The 27,713-nt window shown below is 42.4% G+C and overlaps 1 protein-coding gene across 1 annotated transcript in view; it reads left to right on the forward strand.

Annotated features, from left to right (window-relative positions):
- The window catches only part of NDUFAF2 (NADH:ubiquinone oxidoreductase complex assembly factor 2), a 342,196-nt gene that overhangs the window by 279,301 nt on the left and 35,182 nt on the right, over nucleotides 1-27,713 (forward strand). The window contains exon 7 of the mRNA XM_073802142.1: nucleotides 7,165-7,413. The gene's annotated coding sequence lies outside the window, so the exon portion shown is untranslated. The remainder of the gene's footprint in view (nucleotides 1-7,164; nucleotides 7,414-27,713) is intronic.

The raw sequence follows: 27,713 nt of genomic DNA on the forward strand, positions 1-27,713 counted from the left end.
TTGTATCATGGGTTTGTTATGATTATTGCCTAGAAAATTAGGAGAAACCAAGATGTTCATTAACCCAAATATGCTCTGTTTTTTAAGAAAATGCTTTCACAATCCAATCCTAACAATTGATTTTTTCAATTACTTTTCATCTCAGAATTTCAAAACACTTAATAAATGTCACTTTCAGCCTTATATCACAACTGTACAAATGGGTGTGAATTGCTATGGGGCAACCAATGATACCTGTGTTGACACATCTTCCAGCACCTCCCACCCCTCCATTACTAATGAGGATACGTTTTTTGTTACTGGTGAGAGCTGCTGTTACAATGAGGAGAAGCAGCTCTGATGTGTTGCAGTGTTGGAGAAGAGCTTAGAAAAGAGAAACCTCAGTTGAAAGTACAAATCAGATTCCCACTTCATTCATGGAAACTGGAAGAGGAGAGGGAGCAGGCCCACACAAGGGGAAGTGGCCAAGCAGAAGTTTCTAAAGCCAGGGCCGCTATTGAACCTACCCAGCAGCTCTTTGTCATTTGTTTGAATCTAGTTATTACTGTAGTTACAGAACATTCCATAGGCTGACCCACAAAATAAGAGAGAGTAGTCTTTCTTGTAAGTTGGGAAAACATTTAAACAACAAGGCAACCTACTGATATTGGCCAAACTGTGTCCCCCAAAATAAATATGCTGAAATCCTAACCCCCAAACCTCAGAAAGTGACCTAACTTGCAAATAGGTTCTTTGTAGATTTAACCAAGTTAAAAATGAGGCCATTAGGGTGGGCCCTAATCCAATATGACTGGTGTCCTTATAAAATGGGGAAATTTGGATACAGAAACAGACACACACAGAGGGAAGAAGATGCAGATGCATGGAGAACACTGTGAGAGGACAGGAGACTGGAGTGCTCATCTATAAGCCAAGGAACACCTGAGGCTACCGAGAAGCTAGGAGAGGCATGAAACAGATCCTTCCCTAGCACCTTCAGAGGGAGCATGGAACTGCCAACAGGTTCACTTTGGGCTTCTGGCCTCCAGAACTGTGAGACAAAAAGTTTCTACTTATTAAATAGATACCCACCTAGTTTTTGATACTCTGTTATGGCTGCCCTAAGAAACTAATACATCTAGCATTAGTCACATGTCCTTAACAATGGTCAGAAAATGGAGTAAGAGTGAAACCTCAGAGTATTCCAGCATGGGATGTTTTTGTGACAAAATGAGTAAGAGGAATTCACGGCTTCTCTATTATGGTGGTGGGTTTTTCTGGGAACACTTGGCCTGGAGGTAGTTCTCTTCCTGTGGGATGCAGAGCAAGGAAACCCCTCCCTCTGTGGTGGGGCAGGGAGAAGCCGTCCAGCGTGCAGGCCAAGCTGGCAGGGAACACACCGTTCCAACTCTGGCCACTGCTTGCCTCTGCAGCAGCTAACACTGTGCACACAGCTGCTTAAAGCCCACCCTTTTAGCAAATGGAGACAAGGTGACAGGGCTCCCCAAAGGGGATGAAAGCCTTGAGACCAGGCAGGGATGCTTCTAATGCCAACTACAGAGACTGGAATCGGGGGCACGAGGGGCCACAAACAACACAGAACCTGCAAATCTCAAGAATATCAGGAACTGGACTCTACCCGGCCAAGGATTTTTTTGTGTTCTTGTTTTATTTTTGTTACTTGTTTCTTTTTATTTTATTTTAAAACTTCCTTAGAGGAGGGAAATGAGCATTAAAATTGGAACGCTTGTGCGTGATTTTTGTCTGTATATTTGTCCGAATGTAATTTATTTCTAACTTTGGGGGTGTGTGTGCTTGTGATTCTATTATTTGATTCAGTTCTCGGCACATTCTTTTTGTGATCTTTTTGAAACGAGGAAAAAAAAAATCCTTAGATGTTATTAAAGAGAGGCCCCTGATTCAAGACGTCCCCACAGGATAGCAGCCCTGAGTGGACAGAACCACCCCTCACCCCACCCCCACCCACGCCCCCCATCCCCCACCCCCACCCCGGCCCCACGCCTGAAGCTGTCTTACAGGAAGGACTCCTGGCTGCCTGGGGACGCGCCCCTCTGCTCAGACCCAACCTCAATCAGTGCTGAGTTAGACAAAGGCCTCAGCCCCGAGACTTTGTTTTCATTTGTCCTGAGACCCAGCTCTTCTCCCTTTTGTCTCAAGAGTAGCCAAGGCAGGAGGCATGCCAGGACTGACCTCAGAGGGGATCCTAGCAAACAATGTCATAAACTTAGGGTATTTTCCGCAATGTACCTGAGCCTAAGAAAGAGAGACTTCTTTTGTCCAAATAGAAAACATGTGAAAAGTGCAGGTTTGTTGTTGTTTTGAAGAATTTGAAGAGCAAGGTGTTTTCCCTGGGACTCAGTTTCAAAATCAACAAACTGACACCTGCCTGAACAAGGAGAAATGGAGTCCGCTCTGTCACCATCCGTCCTCAGCAGGGCTCCCAAGGTCCCTGCCGTCCCAGACTGCACACAATGCCCTTTGGTCGTCACCCCAGGTGGCAGGAGGGGAAGGAAGAAAGGTCACGTTGTTTGTGCCGTTGGTTGTCTTACTGCTGCTGGGCTGGTCAAATTGTTTTTCTGAGAGCTTCTTGTTCATTTGGCTTTTAAATACTCATTATGCTTCTCCTTTTTTTTTTTTTTTTTTTTTCCTGAGGGATGAGAGAGAAGCAAACTTTCCACAGTGTTAATTGTCATGGATTTTTCCTCCGCTGTACAATTGGGTGGCAGTAAGGCAGTGTTAAGAGGCGTGATTTATTTATAAACATATCTGGAAATATTTTTAAAATAAAAAATGCCAGGGGTGGAGCTGGGTCAGAGCCAAGTCATGAGAAATAAGATGTTTATTTTGGAAGTGGGCATTAGCACCCTCCCACAGGTAGTTTTAAAGTAATTCGGGGTCAAGTGAAAACATTCTGGTTATACTTACTTCAGTTTTAGATGCAGAAGCGTAGATTCTGGCTTGCTGGGAAGCTGATCTGAGTGGTTCTGTGCTTTGAATATAATCCTGTTTTGTAGAGTTTCTGCGATGAATGCTGACCAGGCGGTCTGGTATTTAAAGAACGGCTTCTTCGCAGTCTCCATGGCCCCAAGCCCTCACCTTTTCTCCGGCTTCCTTCCCGTTATGCTGCCTCATCCCGGCTGGGACACAGGCAGACAGTGGTGGAGACCGGCCGGGGACCAACAGAGGATGGGGAAGTCATTAACACGACTAGACACACCCTTCCTAGGTTCAGTCAGCCACCTTTCTATTCTCTTTCTACTCTATTCTTTCTATTCCATTCTAGTTGGGAATGTTTCTTCAACTGCCTTAAGCAGGGGGTAGAGAGAGGATGTTTGGTCAAAGGGCATCGAGATGGGAACAGGAGAATCAAGGAGAGGAAATAAGGGGCCAGAGATAAAGAAATAAGAGCTAGGAGGAAAGAAATAAATAGAAACGAAGATGATGAATAATACCAGGTACAGAACAGACAGGGAGTAAAACGAAAAAGGAGCAAGACACGGAGATTGTCCTGCAGAAAGAAACAATTCAAAAATAGAAAAATGTGAGAAACCTGAAAATAAACAAACTTAGAAGCCCATACAGGAAAGGAAAGAACCAAATGGAAGTAAGAAATAGAACCCCAAACAGGAAGGACGTCTGAATGAGAAATGTGATTGAGGGAAGAAACAGAGAAGCCTTTGTGGTGTGTTTGTAGATTAGAGGGAAAACCACAGAACAGAGGGAATCCAGGAGTGTTTATTCTTCACACCTGGCAAACAAAAAAATCATTATTGTTTAATCATAGAAGAAATATCTCTAAGAGCATTGGGCCTTTCATGCTATTGGCCTGTCTCTCACTCATCTTAATCCCTTAGGACTCTTTTAAAAGCATAAGAAAACCCAGCATGAGGAAAAGCACATTTCCATCCAGATGACTTTTATATAAAGTTTATTTTAAGGAGATAAGTCCTCACGGTACTTAGAGTTCAAGCTGGGTTACCTGTCCCCGGTGGTGAATTATCACGAGCATTTTAGTCCCTATAAATCCCAGGGTAAATGACAAAAATATCCTGACCCCCTTAAAAATACGGATAAAAAATTAAATAATTATTTGCATGATTCCCATTTCAGAAGGCTGCCTGACCATGAATAAGTTAGAGGTTGCCTTGTAAGTTTAAATAATTTAACAAATGGAGTAATAAAAAAAAATTGTAAGTAAAGCATAAAGTGATAAACACAACACGTATCCAGGAGAAGTAAAGATTAGATATTTCATTACTGCAAATTGCTGTTACTAAGCGTTATGATAAAATACCAAAAAGATACCTCTCTACCCCCTTCCATAACTTCAGGTTATTAATTTTATTCATATACAGGTAATTCTTGCCTTGTATGCCTCTCTTGCCCTGTTTCTCTAATGAGGAAACCAAAAAAAAAAAATGCAGTAGATAAAATGCACAAATTGGGGCTGAAGCAAATGAAAAAAGATATCAGAAACAAATAACATTATCAGCTTTTAGCCCCATAATAAGCTCTTATTTATTTAGACCCTATTAATTTGGAATTTATAATAACTCGATTGGGATCTGGGCAGAAATTTTCCTGCATTTAGCAAACCCTGTCTTGCTAAGTAGTGCAGAAGAATGATGTAAATGAGATTACAAAGGGAATGTTTGAAATAAATCTTGGAGCACTTCAGGCAATCTCTTATATATGAATAATTAATATAAGAATACATATCATTCTTATCCGGTAATTATCTGATAATTCAGAAGGAATTTATTAGGTCACCCTGCAGTAGGGAGGTGTGAGTTTATCACTAAATAGCTCTATGACCATAGGCAAGACATATAGTTTTTTCATCCCTTACTTTTCTTACCTGTAAAATTAAGTTGATAATACCAACTCTGCCTAGTTTGAGGGGTTGTTATGAGCATGAAATAAGAGAATGAGTGGGAATCCATTTTGAAATCCATGAGGCATTCGGAAAATCTATTTTATTTAAAATGAATTTAAAATTCATACTTTCCACTAATTTAGTCTGACCTTCTCTCCAATAGTTTACACCAGTGAGGTTTCTCTCCTTACACAGCTTCAACGAAAGGAAATTCCCTAACAAACTGATGTGTGTGTGTGTGTGTGTGTGACATACATAGATGTACACACACATATGGATGTAAACGTTTATCTCTCTTTCCACTCCTTCTACCCCAACGGATCTTTGGAGTCATTCTGGTATTCTGAGTACCCTAAATGTATTTAACACGGCACAACCTTGAAAGCTATTGTGTGTACTTGAAAGAGTCTAGGTGTTGGAGTCTGACAGGCTTGGGTTCAAAGTCAGGATCTTCCTCATAGGTGAGTTAGCCTAAACAATGATCTTTCTGAACCCCAGTTTCTCTGTCTGTAAAAATTGATAATAATACCGATTGTATAGGACTTTTGTTTTAATTTTTTAAATTTATTTATTTTTGGCTGCATTGGGTCTTCGTTGCTGTGCTTGGGCTTTCTCTAGTTGGCAGCAAGAAGGGGGCTACTCTTTGTTGTGGTGTGCAGGCTTCTCATTGAGGTGGCTTCTCTTGTTCAGAGCACGGGCTCCAGGTGTGCACGTTTCAGTAGTTGTGGCACGCGGGCTCAGTAGTTGTGGCTTGCGGGCTCTAGAGCGCAGGCTCAGTAGTTGTGGTGCACGGGCTTAGCTGCTCCACAGCATGTGGGATCTTCCCAGACCAGGGCTCGAACCCATGTCCCCTGTATTGGCAGGTGGATTCTTAACCACTGCACCACCAAGGAAGCCCCGATTGCATAGGACTTTTAATAAAGACTAGGAGAGATAATGTACATTGCACAGTGCCTAGCACAGAGCAGATACTCCAAAGTGATGATGATTATTAATATGAAACATAAGTTGTCTTGAAGTGATATTTGTATTAGAGAAAACATTCAAGACTCCTCACTTTGAATCTCTGGCTCCTATTACAACTTAGCTCCCAAAATATGAAGCCAAGTAAAGTCATAATCACAGTGTCCTGAAAATTTTTTTTTTTTTTTTTACACACAGACAACCCATATTGCTTTTGGTGAAATGTATGTTGCGAAGTATTAAAATACTGCTTCCTCAGTTCTAAGACACATGCTTTTTCACATTTGAATGTTTTGGAAATCAGAATGAGCTTTACAATCATTGTCAAAATAAACATGTCAACTGCCAGGTAGAGGAGTTGCTAAGAGGAATTATCATTTGCTTGTAATGGGTGAATTCAGCCAAATCTTTCAGAATAAAGAATTTTCAAAGCTAAGCGATGTTGGTGTTTACGCTTCACTCAGATGCAAAACATCTGTCTGTCAAGCTCTTTCAAGAGAATCTGTTGCACTTCCTGCAAGATGTAATCAATTAAAGAAAAAAATTTAAGATTCTAAATCAGGGGTGCTACAGAGGTCAAACTCACAGGCACTTTTATGAAAATATTGCCTCTGCTTAGCAACAACTGCAAATGTTCTAGTGAATCCAAGAAATCTTTGGGATATGAGTGAAGACAGTGGGTAATTATATGAATAAAATGTACGCTATTTGCTGGTAAAAAATTGTGTGTATTGAATACTGCATTTTTTTCTCTCTCAGCATAAACCTGTCTTTTAATCAGACAAATTAATCTCTTTTCTTCTACTTGTCAGATTCAGCAGAGAAAGCTTCTCGCTTTTTAAATCACCTAAAACAGGGTTAAATATAATTAAATTTATACCTAAGATGTCTGCACTCTACACGTTATACTTCAGTAAAACTCTGAAAAAGTATAGATATATGACCGTGTGCATTTAGCTTGAATAGTTGAAGATTTATCAAAATATAACCAGTTACAGTTTTCAAACTAGTAGATGCAACTGCTCATAGAACATACCTTCTCAGCTAAGTCCTAGGCACTCTACACATGTTATTTAATAACAGCTAGCATTTATCCAGCATTTACTATGTGCCAGGTATTTGCAAAGGGTGTACCAACAATCTCATTGAAACTTTAAAAGAACTTACAAGGTGGGTGTTATTGTTTTTACAATGAGGAAACTCATATTTAAGGCATATATAAGTTAGTTACTTACAAGACGTCACGCAGCTGGAAAGTAGTCAGGGAAACATGAGAATCTGGGCAGTTTGACTCCAAAGGCTTTCATTTATGTACTTCTTCACAGCCCTCTCAAAAATACACACGGCTGGGGCTTCCCTGGTGGCGCAGTGGTTGAGAGTCCACCTGCCGATGCAGGGGATGCGGGTTTGTGTCCTGGCCCGGGAAGATCCCACATGCTGTGGAGCGGCTGGGCCCGTGAGCCATGGCCGCTGAGCCTGCGCGTCCGGAGTCTGTGCTCCGCAACGGGAGAGGCTGCAACAGTGAGAGGCCCGCGTACCGCAAACAAAACAAAACAACAACAAAAAAACACACGGTAGGTTCTGTTGTCCTTATTTCACAGATGAGCACCCTAAAGCTCAGAGAGGTTAAGTAGCCTGACTGTAACACACAGCCTGTGTGGGGGAGAGCCAGGATTCATACCTGGGCCTGTCTCCAAAGACCCTGTTGGCTCCTCTCTAACAATGTAATGCCCTTCTTAGGGAGAATATGTTCTTTAGACGTGGTTTTCTTAACATCACAGTACTGGATAGTCTAAGAGTGGGAAGGAATAGGGGTGGGGAGGGTGGAGGAGGAAAGAGAACAGAGGGAGCAGCTCCCAGGCCTCCAAGGGAGTTGCCATTGATCTCTAATCTTAGCACTGCAGAAATTGGAACTTTCCTCTTGAAGTCACCTTGTTTAGTTGCTCTGACTGTGGATGCAGTTGCCAGTGAAATTCAGTTCACATCCATTGGGATACTGTGCCACAAATTTTCTGTAACTTGGAAATGCACTTTCCTTTCTCCCCATCCGTTTCCTAGTTTGCCCTGATACACCTACCCCTCTTAAGAGAAAAAACAGAACATAAAAAGAATCCAGGACTTTAGGAAGTATATTCCTCAAAACGTAGAAACCTCCCGTGGGCATCTCTGTCGTCTTGCTCAGAGGGGCCGACAGGAGTGGCCATGCTGTGCCCCTCAAGGCCAACCCGGAAAGTCAGGCCTATTTCAGCTTCCTCTCTGACTTGCTATTCATAAATTAGTACCAATCCTTTAGTTTCCAAACATACCAATTTTTTAAAATGCTAGTTTCAACCATAATTTATTTGGGGCCATTTAAATTGGCTGCACTTTTCTTTATTAGGAACTAAAAATTATGATTGGGTCCCCTCCCTGCCACTGGAAAAAAACTTCATTTCTTCCTACCCTGAAGATACAATAATGAACCAGGAACTCACTGGTTAGAGAGCACTGAAAATCAAAGTACTCTTTTAGCATTTTTCGCATTTGAGACGCCATGCACTACTTGCAGCTTGAGAAATTTTGAAAGAATTCTCTAAATTTTGGGTTCTAGAAACAAAGGGGAAACAGATATTGGAACCATTTTACAAAATTGCAGACCTTTAATGGACTGCGGTAGTTTTTACCCAGAGGAACATGTACTCATTGCTGTGTGGTTCTCCATCAACGTCCCTGGTAATATTGTGTGTTGTAAGGAAAGGTAGTACTTTCTGATCAGCATCGACCTAAAGAGTAAAAGTTAAAACTTTAAAAAATTTTCCATGAGGTCTTTCATTAGAAACTTTTATGAAGTAAAAGGTTAAAAAAAAAAAAAAAGACTTCCTCAGTCTACGTGTTTTGAATGTTTGCCTTTTAAATTGTGGGTTAAAGGCTGTGTCATTTTCTTCTTTGTGTTCGATTTCCTTTTCAGCTGTTACATAGCTACATGTTTAGCACCTTTGGCCATCAAGAAGGTTGAAAAAGAAAACAAACTACCTCTCAGGATTCTAGTTATGGGTCTGTATCCCAGTCCCTGTTAACTCAAAGCTCCACCGATGCTAGGATTCTGAGCTTAAACCTCCACTCACAAGAGAAGGGGTCGGATAGGAAGCGAAGACAAGAAATTATCATTTTTTTAATTTTATTGAAGTATAGTTGACTTACAATGTTGTGTTAATTTCTGCTGTACAGAGAAGTGATTCAGTTATACATATATATTCTTTTTCATGTTCTTTTCCATTTCAGTTTATCACAGGATATTGAATATGGTTCCCTATGTTACACAGTAGGACACTGTTGTTTATCCATCCTATATATAATAATTTGCATCTGCTAATCTGAAACTCCCAATCCTTCCCTCTTCCTTCTCTCTTGGCAACCACAAGTCTGTTCTCTATGTATGTGAGTCTGTTTCTGTTTCATAGATAGATTCACTTGTGTCATATTTGATATTCCACATGTAAGTGATATCATATGGTATTTGTCTTTCTCTTTCTGACTTACTTCACTTAGTATGATAATCTCTAGGTCCATCTATGTTGCTGCAAATGGCATTATTTCATTCTTTTTTATGACTAATATCCCATTGTATATATATGCACCACATCTTCTTTATTCATTCACCTGTCGATGGACATTTAGTTTGCTTACATGTTTTGGCTATTGTAAATAGTGCTGCTATGAACATAGGGGTGCATGTATCTTTTCAAATTATAGTTTTGTCTGGGTATATGCCCAGGAGTGGGATTGCTGGATCATATGGCAACTCTATTTTTAGTTTTTTGAGGAACTTCCATACTGCTTTCCATAGTGGTTACGCTAATTTACATTCCCACCAACAGTGTAAGAGGGTTCCCTTTTTTCCACACCCTCTCCAGCATTTATTATTTGTAGACTTTGTAATGATGGTCATTCTGACCGGTGTGAGGGGGTATCTCATTGTAGTTCTGATTTGCATTTCTCTAATAATTAGCGATGATGAATACCTTTTCACGTGCCTGTGGGCCATCTGTATGTCTTCTTTGGAGAAATGTGTTTAGGCCTTCTGCCCATTTTTTGATTGGGTTGTTTGGTTTCTCTTATATTGAATTGTATGAGCTGTTTGTATCTTTTGGAAATTAAGCCCTTGTTGGTTGCATCATTTGCCAATATTTCCCCCCAGTCCATAGGTTGTCTTCATTTTGTTTATGGTTTCCAAGAAATTATTTTTAATTAAAGAAGTGGAGTCTAAAAGCAATGGTTATGAAAGTTGAAAAATGCTAGACTGCCCAATGCCTTTGAATATTGGGAGTTGTAATATGAATACGCCTTTTCATAACTATTTCAGTAGTTTAAGCAATCATCCACCCCCGGCAAGACCTTCATCTGGTCACTAGACAGAGAGGCCCAACTAGACTCTGGTATAGAGTTCCTGTTTAATAAGGTCGTCTGTTTTTGAAAACCTGTGATGGGTTTAAGTATCCTGGGGCAGAATTCCTAGGCAGTCCTCTTTTTTAGGAGAAGCAGAATCTACAGAGCATTGAGAAACATGAAATACCAGCCAGTAAGGGCCTCCGTAGCTACAGCTGTGTTGATGGGGGATGAACAGGGGTGCACACCACAGTCTAAGGCTGTGTTTACACATTTCCCATATTTAGAGCTAAGTTCAAATGCCTGCCTTGCCATTTACCAATCCTGTGTTTTAGGGAAAGTTACTTAACTGCCCTAAGCCTCACTTTTGTCATCTGTAAAATGGGGATAACAATGCTCACTACCTTATAGGGTTGTTGTAAGGGCCAAATGTATGTAAAGCCTTTTAACACAGCACCAGTCACATCACATATGCTAACGAAGGATTAAAATGTGTTTCTATCCTTTCATTACTTAGGTCATTTTAACTGTAACAATTCACACCACTTGGAGTTCTCATGGGGAGCAGGAAGCTGTAGGTTCTGCTCTGGGAAAAGGTGCTCTCTTGGCTTCGCATTGAGGAGTTGAGCAGTTAGAGTGGCCTCTCACACCTTTCAGGCCTTGAACCTGTCTGTGGGGCTCTGGGAAATGCAAAAGGGCAGAGGGAGCCGGCTACCTGCGGAGGACAGGGAAGCGTCAGCCTCACCCTTCATCCTCAGCCTTCTCAGCCCCCTGCCCTCAGGCCCTTGGGCCTAGGACTGTGTGTGGTCAAGGAGGGTGGCTGGCAGCCGAGGTGACAGTCTGTGTGTGAGGGCAGCCAGCTGGGGGCGGGGGCATCAAGAGCTGCGTGCTGGAGACTGGCATCTACCGGGGCTGACATGGTTGGCTCACTCCAGGCCTGGAAGGACACACCCTTTGGATCAAGTACGGGAAACTGGGGCCCAGAGTAAACACCAAGCCCAGCAAGGAGGCCCCCAAGTCCCTTCCCAGGCCGACTCAGGGATTTGAGCAACTTCTCCCCCACCCACTCACAGGCCGACAATGGAACTCACAGAATGGGGGCCTTCCTTCCTTCCTTCTCCGACCGACCGCAGGCCTCTTGGTCAGCAATAGCCTCAGGGAATTGTAATCCTTCTGGAGAAAGAAATCACAGGCCAGGGCTGCAAACAGGCAGTTCAGTGAAAACCTATTCAATTCAAGGAGTGCCTGCAGAGTTCTGTACTTAGCTCCGCTGCAGAGAGGGGAGGAGCCTGGTGGCTGCCCCGGACACCAGCCCGCTTTGGCCTTTCTCTTCCATGGAGACTACTGCAAACCTTCACCATTCTTAAAAATTGGTAGGAAAAAGACCAACAACCCAATAGAAAAATAGGCAAGGATATTGTATTAAGATTCTCCAGAGAAACAGAACCAACGGGATGTACACAGATACATAGAAAGAGATTTATTCTGAGGAATTGGCTCATGTGATTATGGAGACCGAGCAGTTCCACGATCTGCTGTGTGCAAGCTGGAGGCCCAGGGAAGCCAGTGGCGCAATTCAGTATGAGTCTGAAGGCCTGAAAACCAAGGGAGCTGATGGTGTAAATCTTAGTCCCAGAGCAGAAGAATATGAGATGAGATATCTCAAGTCAGGCAACAAGGCAAGAAAAAATGGACGAATTCTTCCTTTCTCCTGTTCTGTTCTGGCCTTCAGTGGATTAGATGAGGCCCACCCGCATTGGGGAACATGATCTACTTCACTGAGTCCACAGATTCAAATGCTCACCTCATCCGGAAATATGCTCAGAGACAGCCAGAAATGATGTTTAGTCTGGGCACCTCATGGCCACTCAGGTTGACCCGTAAATCCTTAGAGGGCAATTCTGTCCCTACACATGTTTCCTACCGTGAGCCGAGAAGTATGTACAAGAACTGGTTAAAGAAAGTGTATTTCATAATGGGGTGGATCTTTTTGTGCCGATGTGGAACCATCTTCAAGATAAAATGTTAAGTGAAACAGTGTGGCTCAGAACAGGGCATGGACTATCTCTGAAAGGAGGTTCAAGAGACAGGTCCCTGGGGTTGCCTCCAGAAAGAAGGGCTGGAGGGCTGGGCTGCTGGGGTACAGCACAGACTTACTTTTCACTGTATACTCTTGGATTTTTCAAAATCATGGCATGTGTTTCTTTTTTAATTTAAAAAATACTCATTTTTATTTTTTTAAAAGAAAACCTCCATTCTCTTCTACCCTTTTAATCCTACAAACTTCCCTCTCATGCTTAACCGATTACCTTGCCCTCCAGTAACAGAAATAAAAACCTCAGTGAGAACATCTTCAAACTCCTTCACATTTTCTGTTCCTTTCCCAGTCCCTGGATGTCCTCCCCAGCCTTCCCCAAGACCAAGCCTCTTTTTGCTGAATGCTCAGCCCCTCTCTCCCTCCCAAGTTTTTATCATGGATGTTTAAATTCACCAGAGTCCCCTAAATCTTAAACCACTGCCAAGCAGTCACCCCTGCTTCTCTTTTCCCTTCTATGGTTAAACTTCTTGAGAGAGTTGTCTACACTGTTCCTTTCCCCGTGCTCACTCTACAACCTGGCTTCTGCCTTCACCACCAACGTCCCCCCACCCCCCATGAACTTGCCCCTTCAAAATCACATGACCACCATGTTGCTAAAATCACTGGACATCTCTTCTTGGGCACCTACAGCTCTTCTTGAGCACACTCATCTATTCCTTCAGCTAGCTTCAGTTACCATATCTATATCTTTAGTCTAGACCCCTCAACTAATTAACTAACTAACTAAAGAACTAACTATATACTGGTCATGTACTTTGGGTGTCCCACAGGTACCTCAACCTCAGCATGCTGAGACCTGTCTCCCCTCCAGTGTTCTCTCTCTCAGTGGACGGCTCTGTCATCCATCTGGTTGGGCAAACCCAAAACCTGAGAGTCATCCTGTCTGTCACCTTCCCCCTGCCCTGATTTCCCGTAGCCAACCTTCCAGTTACCCTATGAATCTGCCCCCTCTGCTACTGTCCTAGTTCAGGCCATCGTTTTCTCTGTATCATTGCAACAGCTTCTCCTCAATCAATTCTCCACACTCCCTGCTGTAACCCTTTTAATGGGCAACGCTTACCCTCAGGATAAATTCCAAATTCCTTAACATGGTTACAAGACTTTTCATGACCATTCACCATGCCTCATTCCCCAACCACCCCCCTGCGTTCTCAGATCCAGCCCTACTGAACTTCTTGCAGTTTTTGCATACGCTGTTCTTGTTCACTCTGAGCCTTTTGAACGTGTGGCTCCCTCTACCTGGAGGTCTCTTTTCTTCTTCTTGTCTCCTTGATAACTTCTACTCATCCTTCAGGTCTCAGCTTAAAGCTTTCTACTTCCAGAAACTCTGTAATGTAATGGTTTCTTTAGTTCTGGTTCCTCCGCAAGATTGAAATTTTTTTATATAAATTTATTGTATTTTATTTGTTTTTGGCTGCATTGGGTCTTTGCTTTCTCTAGTTGCAGCGAGCAACTTCTTTGTGTGGTCTTCTCATTGCGGTGGCTTCTCTTGCTCGGAGCATGGGCTCTAGGCGCGCGGGCTTCAGCAGTTGTGGCTCGCGGGCTCTAGAGTGCAGGCTCAGTAGTTGTGGCGCACGGGCTTAGTTGCTCCGCGGCATGTGGGATCTCCCCGTACCAGGGCTTGAACCCATGTGCCCTGCATTGGCAGGCGGATTCTTAACCACTGCGCCACCAGGGAAGCCCAAGATTGGAATTTAAGATGGAGTTTATGCCCTCGTAGCACGTCACTCTGCCCCCGCCACAGTCTTTGGCACATAGTATGTGCCAAATGATCATTGCATGAATTAATGAAGGCACCATCAACGCTCATCTCACAACGCATTTTAACAAAGAAGCGTAAATGGAGTCTGGCTGCTTTTGTGGAATCATTAGGGGCAAATAGCTTAGCCAGAAGTACCCTACAGAGGTAAAATTACAATTCTGACTAATTTGTTAGAACTGTCCCTCTGGAGATATATTTTAGAATTTATAGAAATTTTGCAATAGTACATGACTTCATCTTCCTTTTTAAAACTGTGTGTGTGTGTGCGTGTGTGTGTGTGTGTGAGAGAGAGAGAGAGAGAGAGAGAGAGAGAACAACTTTGCCAAATTGGCCTTTGTAGTCTAGTGGTTTGAACCAGAAATCTGTGAAAAGATTGTTCTTTAGGAAATTGTCCAAAAATTATCCTGGAGGCAAGACTAAAGTAACTGTCTATTTTAAAATGTACTTTAGGGACTTCCCTGGTTGTGCAGTGGTTAAGAATCCGCCTGCCAATGCAGGGGACACAGGTCCGAGCCCTGGCCCAGGAAGATCCCACATGCCACGGAGCCACTAAGCCCATGTGCCACAACTACTGAGCCTGTGCTCTAGAGCCCGCGAGGCACAACTACTGAGCCCGTGTGCCACAACTACTGAAGCCCGTGCACCTAGAGCTCTTGCTCTGCAACAAGAGAAGCCACCGCAATGAGAAGCCTGTGCACGGCAACAAAGAGTAGTCCCTGCTCACCACAACTAGAGAAAGCCCATGGGCAGCAATGAAGACCCAACGTGGCCAAAAATAAATTAATAAATTAATTAAAATGTACTTTAGTGGCAGCTATAGACAAGTACGGTGTGTATTGTCTAAGAAATTGTAACATGTAGATACCTGAAGTGCATTGTTGAAATAAAGCTATGTATACATTCCAAGGCTCAGGGCTGACCAGTGTCAGAATTAAGAATGTCAGTTGTTGGCAGAAGAAAGTGTTTGGAAGCTAGAAAACATGGCTATTTTTCTCTAATTCTGAGAAGTGGGGGATAAAATCAATGAGCATGTGAATCCAAGTAACCTTCAGACAGAATTTCTAGGAGTGCAGTCAGAGTGAAAGCAAAATTTTTAGAAACTAAAAGAATTAAACATCAAGTCGAATAAATAAATAAAGCAGGAAGAGAAGTGGCATCTGTCTAGTTTTTGAAAGAAGAGACCTAAAGTCGTTAGTTCTTAGCAGATCTCATGGAATTCCCAGTAAGAGGAAGAGAGATCAAGAAAACATAATGAATGCTCACAGTGAAGTATCAAAGCTGTTTTCTTTTCATTAGATCCAGAGCTGTGAAGAAGTACCCCCAACCAGATCATGCTCTCCACCTCCAGCCTGGCCCCTCGCAGGATCTCTAGACCCGGAGCTGCATCCCCCCTCGCCTTCTTACCCACACAGAACTGGGACTCCCTCCTCCCCAAATTCTGGTCTGAATCTTGTCAATTCTTACCACTTAATAGCTCCAGGGTCTGTCCACAGACACTGGCCTGGTGCAACCCCTGCTCCGTCTTCCACCTGGCCTACAGGCAGGAAGGAGCCTCTGTGCTGTAGTGATCAAACAGTGGACTCAACAGATGGACTGCCTGGGTCACAGCCTGGTTTCAGCCCTTGCCAACCAACGTTGGTCCAGTTGCTCTGTGTCTCAACCTCCTCTTCTGTGAAAAGAGGGGATGATAGCCTCTAGGTCTGTATGAGGATTAGAAGAGATAATGTGTATGAAGTTCCTAGAACAATGCTTGGTCCATGGTTTCAGTGTTTCCATAAACATTAACTACCCTTACTCCTTATTATTTCCTCACTTCCTTTCTTGCCACCTTTGAATCCATTTTCCTGGAGTGATCATTTTCAAATAAACTCTGATCCTTCACCTTCCTGCCGAGAATACTCGCACAAGTTCTCTGTGGCTTTGAGGAAAAGCCTGAATGCTTACAGGGGCTTCCGGGGCCGGGCGTGGTCTGGGCCCCATCTCCCTCTCCAGTCCCATCCTGCACCCTCTTCCCTGGTTCTCAGGGCTCCAGACACTCTGACCTTCTTTCGGTTCTTCAAACCCTCTGAGCTTCCTCTCACCTCAGGGCTTTTACACAAGCTACTTCCTCTGCCCGGAATGCCAGCTCATCCTTCCCGTCTCGGCTGGAGCCTCATCACTTCCTCAGGGAGACCTTGCCCAGCCTCTCTAACTAGGTCAAACCTCTCCATGGAACCCTGTATTTCTCCTCCATGGCACTTCTCAGAGGCCTAATCTGACACGTTTTCGTGTGGTTATTAGATTACATGTCTCTCACTGCTACAGTGGAAGCTCTATGAAGGCAGAGACCATGTCTGTTTTTCATTTATTCCAACCCTCAGAGCCTAGCATTGTTCCTGAATATAACATGGAGGTGCTCAACTAACGTCTTTGAAATAAGGAAGGAGGGAGGGAGGGAGAGGGAGGAAGGAAAGAAGAAAGCACACCCGGGCGTCCTTGCCTGTGCTGGAGGCCTGCACTGTCTTGAGGATTTGCACAAGGAACCATCTCATACCACAAGCCCTGTGTACTTTCCCACCTCCCACTGCCTTTGATTCACTAAGGTGTCTAATTCTCAATTCAATTCCAACATTTATTCTTAGGAAAAATGGCCCTTGCATTTAGCATAACTGTGTGACCTCTGAATGCCATTTGTGACATATCTTTCCTAGTACAGACATTTGGTGGTCCCAAGAAAGGACAAGGTGATACATTGCAGAGGAAAAGCTTCCGCCTGACGAGATCCAAACGGGATTCCTTGTCCAGCTCATCAGCTGCCCCTTGGCATTTCTGTACCAAATTGAGGGGCAATCTACGTAAGGAGTTCCAGCACAATCAAAGGCAATGGAAAGAAGAGAATGCGGGAGAGAAAGTCTTCCCTCAGCCACCATTTTAAACCTCCTAGAGAAAGCACTAGAGAATGAAAGTAGGCATAAACAAAAGGAACCCCTTCTCTGAACTAAAAGCAGAGGAGAGGGGCATTCCTCCTGCTGCTGTGACTGCACAAAGGTGAACTCCAGAGGAACCAGAGGAGAAAGAAGGTCAAAGTTAAAAGGAATGTTTTGCCTTTAATCCACCCCCATTCTTATATGAATGAGGCAACTGAGGGCCAGAGAAGTCAAGGGGCTTGCCTGAGGTCCCAAAGAGGCCTGGACTCCAGAGGGAGTTTGGAGAAGGTACCTGAGGTTGATTAAGCGACTAGCACTTTGAGCTCCTACACACCTTGTAGGTGCTTTGCTCTGATTACATCCTTACATAACTGTATGAAGTCGTTTCATTAAGTCCATTTGATAAAAATATTTAAAGCTCAGGAAGGCCTGGCACAAAGATGAAAGCTGTCCCATAGAAACATTTTGAGACTGACGTTACGAAGTACCCTGATCCTGATTCTGCACCTGAGCCCCCGTATCTATAGGGTGACCACGTTCTCTGGTTCACTTGAGTCAGTCTTGGTTTACACCTATTGTCCCAGTGTCGTTAGTAATAGCACCTCTTTTCTCTCTCAAAAGTGCCCCAGGGGGGATAATAAATGTACTGTGAGCTCACTCTACTATCTACAAAATTCGGATATTAATATTACCTGGTCATGGGAATCAGTGGGATTTTGCACATCAAATGCATGGCATCTGGCACGTAGTAAGCACTCAGTGGATGCTAGCTATTACTGTTGTTACTATTGAATATTATTAGGAAGCCATCTGAGGAGGGGGCAGCAGGAGTGAAGACAAGCTTTCCCACTTGACATTCCTATCACAGGCTCTGTGAATGACCTTCCCATTCCCTGGAGTTGTGCGGTGCCAGCTTTAGTGGCTTCAAACTGACCCCTCGTGGAAGCGCCAGCCATTCTAGACTAGAGGCCATGTGGAGGCATCAACTCTCCCTCTTCCAGCTCTGCACCAGTCAGATTCACTGTCTAGGTCTTCTCAGGTCACATGATTGAGATTGAAGTTAGTTTTTCTTTTACTCTAGAGCCCATATTTCTTAAAGGGAAATTGTCAAGTGAAGAATCCTAGGGTGTCCCCTCCCTCAGCCCCAGCCCATGCTAATTAAGTGAGTGCCTTAAGGGACTTGCCTCCTGTTCAAGATTAAGAAGTGGGTGTGAATATTTTCCTCTGACCCCCTTAAATGTTCTGGATTATGGTAATAAAAATGCTAAACTCTATTGCCTCTCCTTGGAGTGAAGGCAGCTGAAAACTCCTCATTCCCTGAAGAACGTAATTGTTGATTCTTAATTGTTGATTCTTGTGCGTCTAAACAGGTGTTCTTTAGATTGCTTTTTGTAACGCCTTTTCACTGAAAAGATCAATTTAAATGTTGCTTTGAGCTAATCAGTGATTGCTTCTCTATTCATCCAAATTTATATGTTTGATTCTGTGTACTAGGTGAGATATTACCTTCAAAGTCTATAAACTTAAATAAGGTGAGTGATTTTTACTTTAGCTCTTTTTCCTCCTCTGTCTTCCATATTTTGTGCAAAATATGCATATATTTCTTTTATTAGTTAGAAACCTAGTTTAACCCTATATTTGAACTTCCAGAGACATCTTTAGCTGTCCTACCACACCAAGCATGGGCGTTCAATCAATATTTGTGGAAAAGATAAATTAATACCTTAACCTGGATTGCAAACAAATTGGATTTGTTGTCTCTAGGTGTTTGAGTTCAGGAATTCTTTAAATATTGTCCGAAATTTCTCGGGTCTGCATCTGTGTTTATTCTGTTCTCTCTGCCTAGAATTTCCTCCATTTCATCTTTCTCTTTGGAAATCTCACTGTTCATTCAAGGTTCTCTATTAAATGCCAATTGTTCCATGAAACCCAGCTTGCAATCTCCAAACAAATATCATAGAGTCAGTCTCAGAACAGAAGAGCTGGAAAGGATCGCGTCTGGGTTTCCAATGCCCATAGCACTCTGGGCCTCTGTGATCTTATGTGGTGGGGATTTCTACTCTAACTTCAGGTACCTATTTTGAGCATGCGAACTTCTTAAGATGAGACAGAGGGTATACTCTGCTGAATCACCTATGTAGACTTAAGAGAGTAATTACTTAATGAATTATGAGTTTACAGTTTTAAAAAGTGACTTTATAAAAGTAGGGTGTACCTGAACCTAGAAATGATTAATGTGGCTTTTCAATCAAGTTCTCAAAACATGAAGCTCTGGAACTTAGAAGTCATCTATTTGGACTCTCTTTCACATGCGAAGAACCTCTGGTTCGAAGAGTCCTGGGTCTTGCTAAAGGTCACCTGGCTGGGGAAGACCAGAGTTCAGCCAGCAGATCTCCTGAGCATTCTTCCAGACATTTCTTCAAGCATAATTTAGCATGTATCAATTTATCCTTGAGTGTAAAGTACACTTCGTGATTGAATATGGTAACTGGCTAACTATTCATAGTTCCCGCACTCCCTCCCTTTTGGTGCCTATTTCTAAGCAGCAAAGTTGTGTTTCAGTGACTTCTGTCTGGATAATATGAAAACAGGGCGCCCAGCCAATTTTGATGAGCTAACTATTTCCCTGAATTATCATGCCTAAGCAAAGGGCCCTAAACCTGCTGTTCGACACTTATCATTGGATCTGGGGGATGGGCCATACACAGGCATATCATCAAATAGCTGGAATTTTATATTTAAGATTGTCAAGCAGTGAAAATTGTCATCCTTAGAAATGACTGACAGTTCCTCTGCCTCATTTCTGCTACACTGAGTTAGGTAAAGAAAAAAAATCAACTTCAGTCTTTGTACAGATTTCTTGCTGAAGACACGTGTGACAGGACTATAAATTTTCACCAGAAATTGATGGGAGAATGGGCACTTCAAAGCACCTGAAAGACTTTGCAAAAGGTCCCAATTAACAGAATGCCTCAAAAAATAAAATTAAACAAATGTTGCAGTGGGAATGGATCTTGCTGGGAGTGCTGGGTTGTTGGCTGATTGCCTGGGGAGAGTGGTGGCCAAGGCTTGCCAGCTGGCTGACCCACATGCCTCTAAAGGATGCGGTCAGCTTACACCTTGGCAAACTATGATTTTGATGGAAGTCTTAGAGGTCAGCAGACATTCTTCCTAGTAGAGTGTGTTAGATCAGGTCCTTGCTTTTATTTGAGTACAGAAAATATCCTGATGGCCAGGATTAGTAGGATTCAAGTCTGTACTCTGCTTCAAATGAGAGTTCATTACTGGATCAGAATAGATATATACCCTAAAGGCGACACAGGATGTAACTGAGGGTGGCACATTTCTCTAATCCCCAAGTTAAACCAGTCGTGCCACTGAAGCAAACCAACTGGCTCACCAACAACCACACATCTTCCCCCAAGTTCCACTGAACAACCTTTTTTTTTCAAATTCTGAATTCCAAAGCTACTGTAATACTATCCTATCATCTTGTGTTCACTCACATTCAACCATGTGTAGTTCTTGTTTTGTTTGTTCCTTTGTCTAGATCTGAGGACAGGGATCAGGTGTAAACATCCTAGTACCCCGCCCGCCCCCCCCCGTCCCCCCCCCCCGCAATGGCTAGCTTAGTGCTTTTCACACAGAGACACTCAATGAATGAAAGAACTGCAAGAGAGCTTCCAAATTCCAAGGTCCATACTGAAAATGACAGCCATTTGAAAACTTTTTAAAAGTTGACAAAATTTCTATGTCTCCCAAATGGATTTATTTTTTTTTTATTTGCTAAAAACTGCTTCTAAGAGTATTTATTTTTTAAAAACAAGCATGCAAAAATAGAAAAAATACTGTGAACAAATTTAAAAGACAAATACAGACTGGGAAAAGCATTTGCAAGACTGTAGGTGTAACTAACAATGGGGCAGTATTCTTACTATGTAGAAGTGGACAAAGAACATGATTTGGGAATTTATAAAAGAAGAAATGACTGTTTAGCATACAAAAGCATTTTCTTCCTTACTAGTAACCACAGAATAAAAATGGCAGCCAGATACCTCTTTTCATCTATCAGATAAGGAAAAATCAGAGTTGTCCAGGACGTTGGTGAGTTGACATGTTCATACACAGCCCATGGCAATGCAAAATGAAACTACCTTTCTGGAGGACAAATTGTCAATATATATTTGAAGGCTTAAACATTTGACCTGAAGAAATTCATCCCAAGAAAACAATGAAATAAGTATATAAGGATGTATGTACGAGTAAACCGGAAGATCCTAAATGTTGAACAATAGAGGAATAATCAAATGAAGTAAACTATATCCATACTATTACACAGCCATTAAACTGGTAAAATTTATATCTATTATTTGGAATAAAAAGATATTTACAACATATTAAGAAAAGTATGATCAAGTTTTTAAAAAACATTTTATATATATACACATATGTTTATATATGTATACACAGATATATATGTTTACATCTGCATGCTAGACATGATTTATGACTTCCTTAGAGTTGTTTTTATATGAAAGGATTGACTGGCTTAGCTCTCTGATAATAAATATGAGGGTTTTGTTCAAACATAAAGTTTTAAAAAGCAAAGATTTTACTGAGCTTAACAGAGGTTTGGACATACAAAGGAGTAGAGCAGAGGATTTGGAAGAGAACTTTTACAGTGCTTGCATGATTAATGATGAATGCACTGATTGTTTTTTCCTTGCCAGAGATCAGACTGGGTTAGATTTTTAGACTTAAATATACACATATGAATGGGGAGATTGGATTAGTGAAATCTAACAAGGCTCCCATGCTTTAGATTTACTGCATTCAAGCATATACAGGCAACCCTTGACTTACACCTTAATTGGATATTGGAGGATTATTGAAATTGATTGTACAATTTCAAATATATGACGGAGGGGAAATTGATGGAGAAGTGAGTTATAGTAAGAGAGTAAGTGAGAAAAAACTATAAAGGAGAAAAAGCGAAGAATCTGTTTAATACCATAGAAAATTATTTGGTGGAGAATAGTTTAAAATTATTAAAGTTGAATATAGTAAATCAAATTAGCTTTAATATTTTATGAGTATGTGATCATGAAAAGATGGACTAAATGACTAGCTGTCTTTTTAAGACTATTGGTAATAGAATCAATTATAGTTCATTATTAACTGTATTAACAGAAAATTAGACTTTACTAGCTCCAAGAAATATGAGGTTGTTATAATAGACTGTGGTCCCTTATCAACATATGTAAAACTGGAAGCTTTATAAACCAGCTCCCTTCACAGAACTAAACTAGATTAGATGATCAATTAATGGCTAAAATGTTATATCACTTTTTGATATTTCTCGTCAAAAACTTAAATATCCCTAATTCAACTTGTGTGTCTATTTGCGTAATATAATTTGGTCATTATGGGTTTCATTTCGATTGTCTTTATATTTGGGGTACTTATTATCTTTTTGCTCATCCACCGGGAATTCCAAGTACCAATTTTTGCTATTAAGCAAGTCACTAAGGAGCTTCCCACTGAGTGCCTTAATTATTGTTAATTGAATATTGCAAATGGTTTTTCAGGATCACCATCTTGGCAATCCATGTGGCATTTTTCTCAGCAAAACGTGAAGCACCAAGAATTCCTTCTACCCCTTTCCAAAATCAAGTATCAGTTGTAATTGGTTTCCATAAAAAATTAGTCTCCTCTTTTCAAACGTCAGGTCCATATATGCTTCATATGGCACTTAGAATATGGTGGCTGCTCAGCGAATATTAAATGACAGCTGTCCTTTTAAATAGAACAATTCCCAGTTCCAGTCTGAGAGGGAACATCCCGTTTTGCTTTCCAGAGCTCCCACAGTGCGTCTCATCCAGCATGGCGGACCTGGTACTCCAGGAAAGAGCTCTTCCATCGTCATGCACCAGCACCAAGCTTTCTAGGACTTTTTGCTATTCTATAATCAAAAGAAGAAAAATAAATTAAATAAAGAGCCTCAGAAGATCTGAGGATGTCAGAAATGCTACAGGCAAAAAAAGCGGAGAGCAGAAAAATCACTGAGCCAGGCTTCCTGTGTATTTCTTGCCTTACAATGCACAATAAAAAAGAAATAAGGATTTTATGATCTGCCTTTTCAGCTTTCAAACTATGTCTCCAATTTTGCTGGGGGCTGGGGACTAAGGATTTAGTGGAATGAAGTTGTGTTGGAGGTTGGTTTTATCTACATAAAATCTTTCCTTCTTAATTATTTGTTTTCTTGCTTGCTCAGTGAAATCACAACCATTGTTATGAAATGAGGACCAGAAGAAGCCTTGAGACATAATGTAGGTCTCCTTCCCCATTGAGGTAGCCCATAAGTTATCAAAAAAAGAAGAGAATATCTCTTTGGAGGGACAGGCTTCCACAGGCGGCTTGGCTAGTAACCTGTTAGAACACAAATGACACTTTCTGCCAGGACTTTTCCCTTGTATTTAGCCACTTGCTATTAAGTTTGGCAGGTCTCAGGTTTCGAAACAAATTCAAGGCCCATCTTTTTTTTTTTTTTTTTTAATAAATTTGTTTATTTATTTATTTTTGGCTGCATTGGGTCTTTGTTGCTGCGCGTGGGCTTTCTCTAGTTGCGGCGGGGGGGGGCTGCTCTTCGTTGTGGTGTGCAGGCTTCTCATTGTGGTGGCTTCTCCTGTTGCGGGCCCTAGAGTGCGCGGGCTTCAGTAGTTGTGGCACATGGACTCAGTAATTGTGGCTCGTGGGGCTCTAGAGCACAGGCTCAGTAGTTGTGGAGCACGGGCTTAGTTTCTCTGCGGCATGTGGGATCTTCCCGGACCAGGGCTCGAACCCGTGTCTCCTGCATTGGCAGGCGGATTCTTAACCACTGCGCCACCAGGGAAGTCCTCAAGGCCCATCTTTAGCAATTTCCTAACTTTGAAGTTTATGTACTCTGCGGTGATAATTTTGCCCCGGCTTTTAATTGTCTTATTCTTAGGAAAATAAGAATTTGCCTACATTTCTCAACCATTTGATACTTGTATATAGATTTTGTAAGTCACCTCAAACCTTTTATGATAGGAGATAGATTGGAATGAATAAATGACTGAATAGATAAAATAATAAAACATGCCCTCAAGCTGCAGTTTAAGAGCACTTGCGCTAGTCTTGAAGAAGAGCCAGTTACCACTACATTTTAACAGAGACAGCAATCAGAGCATGTTCATGACCAGCCCTTTCTGTTGAGAAATGCCCTGACCACATCCTTTTAGCCCCCTTCCCTCGTTTGCTCCAAGGAATTGGACCAGTGGCGGGAATCTGACCTAAGGACAACCATTGCACTGGCCAGACAATGGCCTATAATGTAACCTTTATAATTGGCACCAACAGGTGAACTGGGCCAATCAGATTCAGTCTGTCAATTTAAAGTGCAGCACGAATGTGCTAGTTAGTATGAGGAAGATGGAACTGAAGGGTCTTGTTTAGAGAGGGGCCTGGGAGGCCATGAAGCCATGTGCAAGCTAGTTATGAGGGAGCAGAAGCTCCAATGAAGTCAAACTGGTCAGGAGAGAGAAGAGGACAAGTCAGTGTGGCCCAGCAGACAGAGATGCTCCTCTTCCTGGAGGCTCCCACATCTACTTCCCGTCCAGACACATTTTCCTGGTAAACCTCCCATTTTTTCCAAGGAAACATGATAGACACTTTGTTGTTTGCAGCCAGCCAAGATTTTCAGCATGTGTCAAAGCATTCTCTTTTCTTCCTCTTTTCTCTAAATTATAAAGTTTTTACTTGACCACTTTGGGATTTTTCATTTTTCCAATAAGATTTAAAAATTGTTGTCTCATGGAAAGATGTTTGGGAGCAGAAGTTTAATAGAAACCAAACAGAAAGGACTAATCCCATTTTCTTGTCTCCAAATAAATACTGTGTTAAAAATTCCTAAATATTTATGGAAGGAGATTCCCAAACTTCCTCTGATGGCTTGCTTAATTTTCTCACAAATAGTAGTACTCATCTGTCATGAGGCCCCACCATCTGATATTTGTATATACTGGGGTTTTCTCCTCTTTTTCTAGTTAGTTTGGATAGAATATCTGAGTTTTTGACTCTACTTCTCCCCAAGACATGCCCCCAGGCTCCACTCAGTGTGTTTCTTGGGTGAGTTGCTTCCTTTTCTAAGGTTCAGTTCCCTATGAGGGGCCTATTTATCTGAGGGGTATGGGAGGGGCATATCAGCCTGTTTCCATATGTGAGGAAGCTGAAACTTCTTAAATTTTAAACATTGTCAAACTGACATACTGTGCTATAGAGAGATCCAGAACTTTTGGTCGTTCCACCACCTACAAGGGAAGACTAGTGATCAGCATGGTGGAAATGTCGATTCCCATGGGGGATCTGCTACAACGGGTTCCCCATGCTCAATATCGTCCTTTATTTATCAGAGTCAAGTCAAGCTTTCAGAAGTACGCAGACATTTAAGCCCCTAGAAATATGTAATGTTATTCATTTTTATTACTTTTACGTTCTTTGGGCCTAGAATATCTGTCACATAGAGTTTGTAACTTTAAATAATTCATGAATTTATCAATGTCTAGTTTCTTGGGGGGTCATCTCAATGACAGCATTAACTATACAGCAAATCAAGTCAGTGTGCCTCATCCAATCTGGTCATCAACTGAAAATATCAGAAGGACTTTTCAGTCTGAATACGCATGGATGCTGGATGTTCTAAGAAGCATCGTTCTGAGTCATCATTGTCTGATACGTGTTGGCTAGGGTTGATTCCCACTTAGTGGTGACTGGATTTGCCATGTTATCTTTCATGGCAGGGTCTGCTTATTCTTCACTTTATGAACTGTTAACGCCTCCTCTATCAAGAAGCTTGCTCTGTAAATAACTCGCTTGCTATGGGAGAACCCTAGCTGCTTAATGGTAATCATGCATAGAAACGCCCCTCTGGCCAGACATTCATGCCTCCATGTGTCTCACATAACACTCTTATGCTGCTGAGCTGGAATGTCCTCCTTTTCCTGTTCAGCTCTCAAGGCCCAGCTTCAGATTCCTCTCCTTTCCAAATTCTTCTCTGATCTCCAGTTCTTCTGAACTTTTACAGCCTTAGCCATCGATTCCAACGTAACTTTTTATTATAATCTGCAGTGGATTGCTTCCTGCTACTTAGCAGGTCAAAAAGCACAAGCTTTGAAATGGAACAGGGACCATGGCCTTTACTGTGACTTTATGCTCCACACATCTTGCATGAGCACATTCACCCTGACACACACAAATATGTGTTGGTTGATTCACTTCATCGCTATTCGCTTCACATGTGGAAAAGCAATATGAAGCACAGTCACCATTCCTTCTTCTGTAGGAAAAGCTAAAGGAGGTGCAAACCTCCTTCAGTATTTGAATCATTCTGGAAAAGGACCCTTTGTTCCCCCAGGAGGCGCCATTGCAGGAGGGCAGCCTGGTGAGAGAGGGCAGCTTCCCAATTCTTCATAAACTTGCTTCATTAAGTTGTTCTAAGGGAATGCTCAGATGCTCTGACATGCCCACGTTCAAGCATAAGTATAAAAATCCATCCCCAAATCAACCCTAAATGATTTTTTAAATTATCCTTCTGAGAGTGGACAATTGAGCACTGACCACGGTGGAATTAGCCATTGTTAATGCCATGGTGTCGTCATGGCTGCCCCCCTCCCTAACTCACAGGGAGGAAATAGCAGTCACAATGAAAAAGTGATCCATAAATATTTGGGTTGAAATGTTACCAGAAGACCTTCTTCTTCTCAGTTTTTACATACTGTGGATGTCATGCAAAATTACTTCTACCATGCAGTTCAATGACTCCAGGATTTTTGACAATTAAGGTTACTGTGGCATTTGTTTGTGACCAATAGGTTTGAGCTTGTAAGGCAAGCCCTGTAAAGCCTGGCTAGTTTCACTTAAGCCCCAGGACTGGAAATTAGGTTGCTGCCACCAGCGTTTTCACATGACTCAGCTCTTCTCCAAGCTTTCTCCTCTCTGCTGAAGCAAAGCAGTTAGCACATGATCCAGTCATTACCTTCAAATGAGATCGTGAATGTGAACGGGGTTTGTGAGTGTCCCCTTCGCTGTGAGGGCTTAGGACTGACAGCAGTGACCAGAGTAGCATAGTCAGTTGCTGTTGCTAACCCAGCCCACAGGATCCTAGGCCAAGGCCTTGGCTTCTCACTCTGGGGTGAAGGGAAACAGTACCTTTCTATATTACTGCTACTATTCCACACAGTGGCCCGGGAGCCAGAGCAGAGGGCCCAGACAAGTCTCTTACACCAGCTGTAGGATGAGCAGAAGCAGAGCAGGGGAAGGGAAGGCCGGGGAAGTAGCCGCATTCAAGTGAGGAGCAGAGCAAATGCCGAAGGCCCAGAGGTGGTTCCTGCTGAGGGCAGGTGTCAGCAGAGACAGGCTCAGGAAACGCAAGGTCTGAACTGAGTTGCTCATTGCAGTTCTGCTCTGGGGAAATCTCTTTTGAAGGCTTGAAGCCCTGGGGCACATCTGCCATTGTTAAAGGAGCACAATTCAGAACTGACTACCTCACACCAAACGTCTAGAACAGAAAAAGGATGAATTTCGAAATGGAGTCGGAAGTCTTGGATGCACGTTCCACGCAGTGGGGCACTGCATCTGGCCCCTGAGAGCCAGTGCAGCTCTTCCCAGCTCCACGCTCAGTGAGGTCAGGTCGATGCCTTGAAATTGGCCATATCACTGGAATAC

This window comes from Tursiops truncatus, chromosome 3 (assembly GCF_011762595.2).
Source record: "Tursiops truncatus isolate mTurTru1 chromosome 3, mTurTru1.mat.Y, whole genome shotgun sequence".
NCBI lineage: Eukaryota > Metazoa > Chordata > Mammalia > Artiodactyla > Delphinidae > Tursiops > Tursiops truncatus.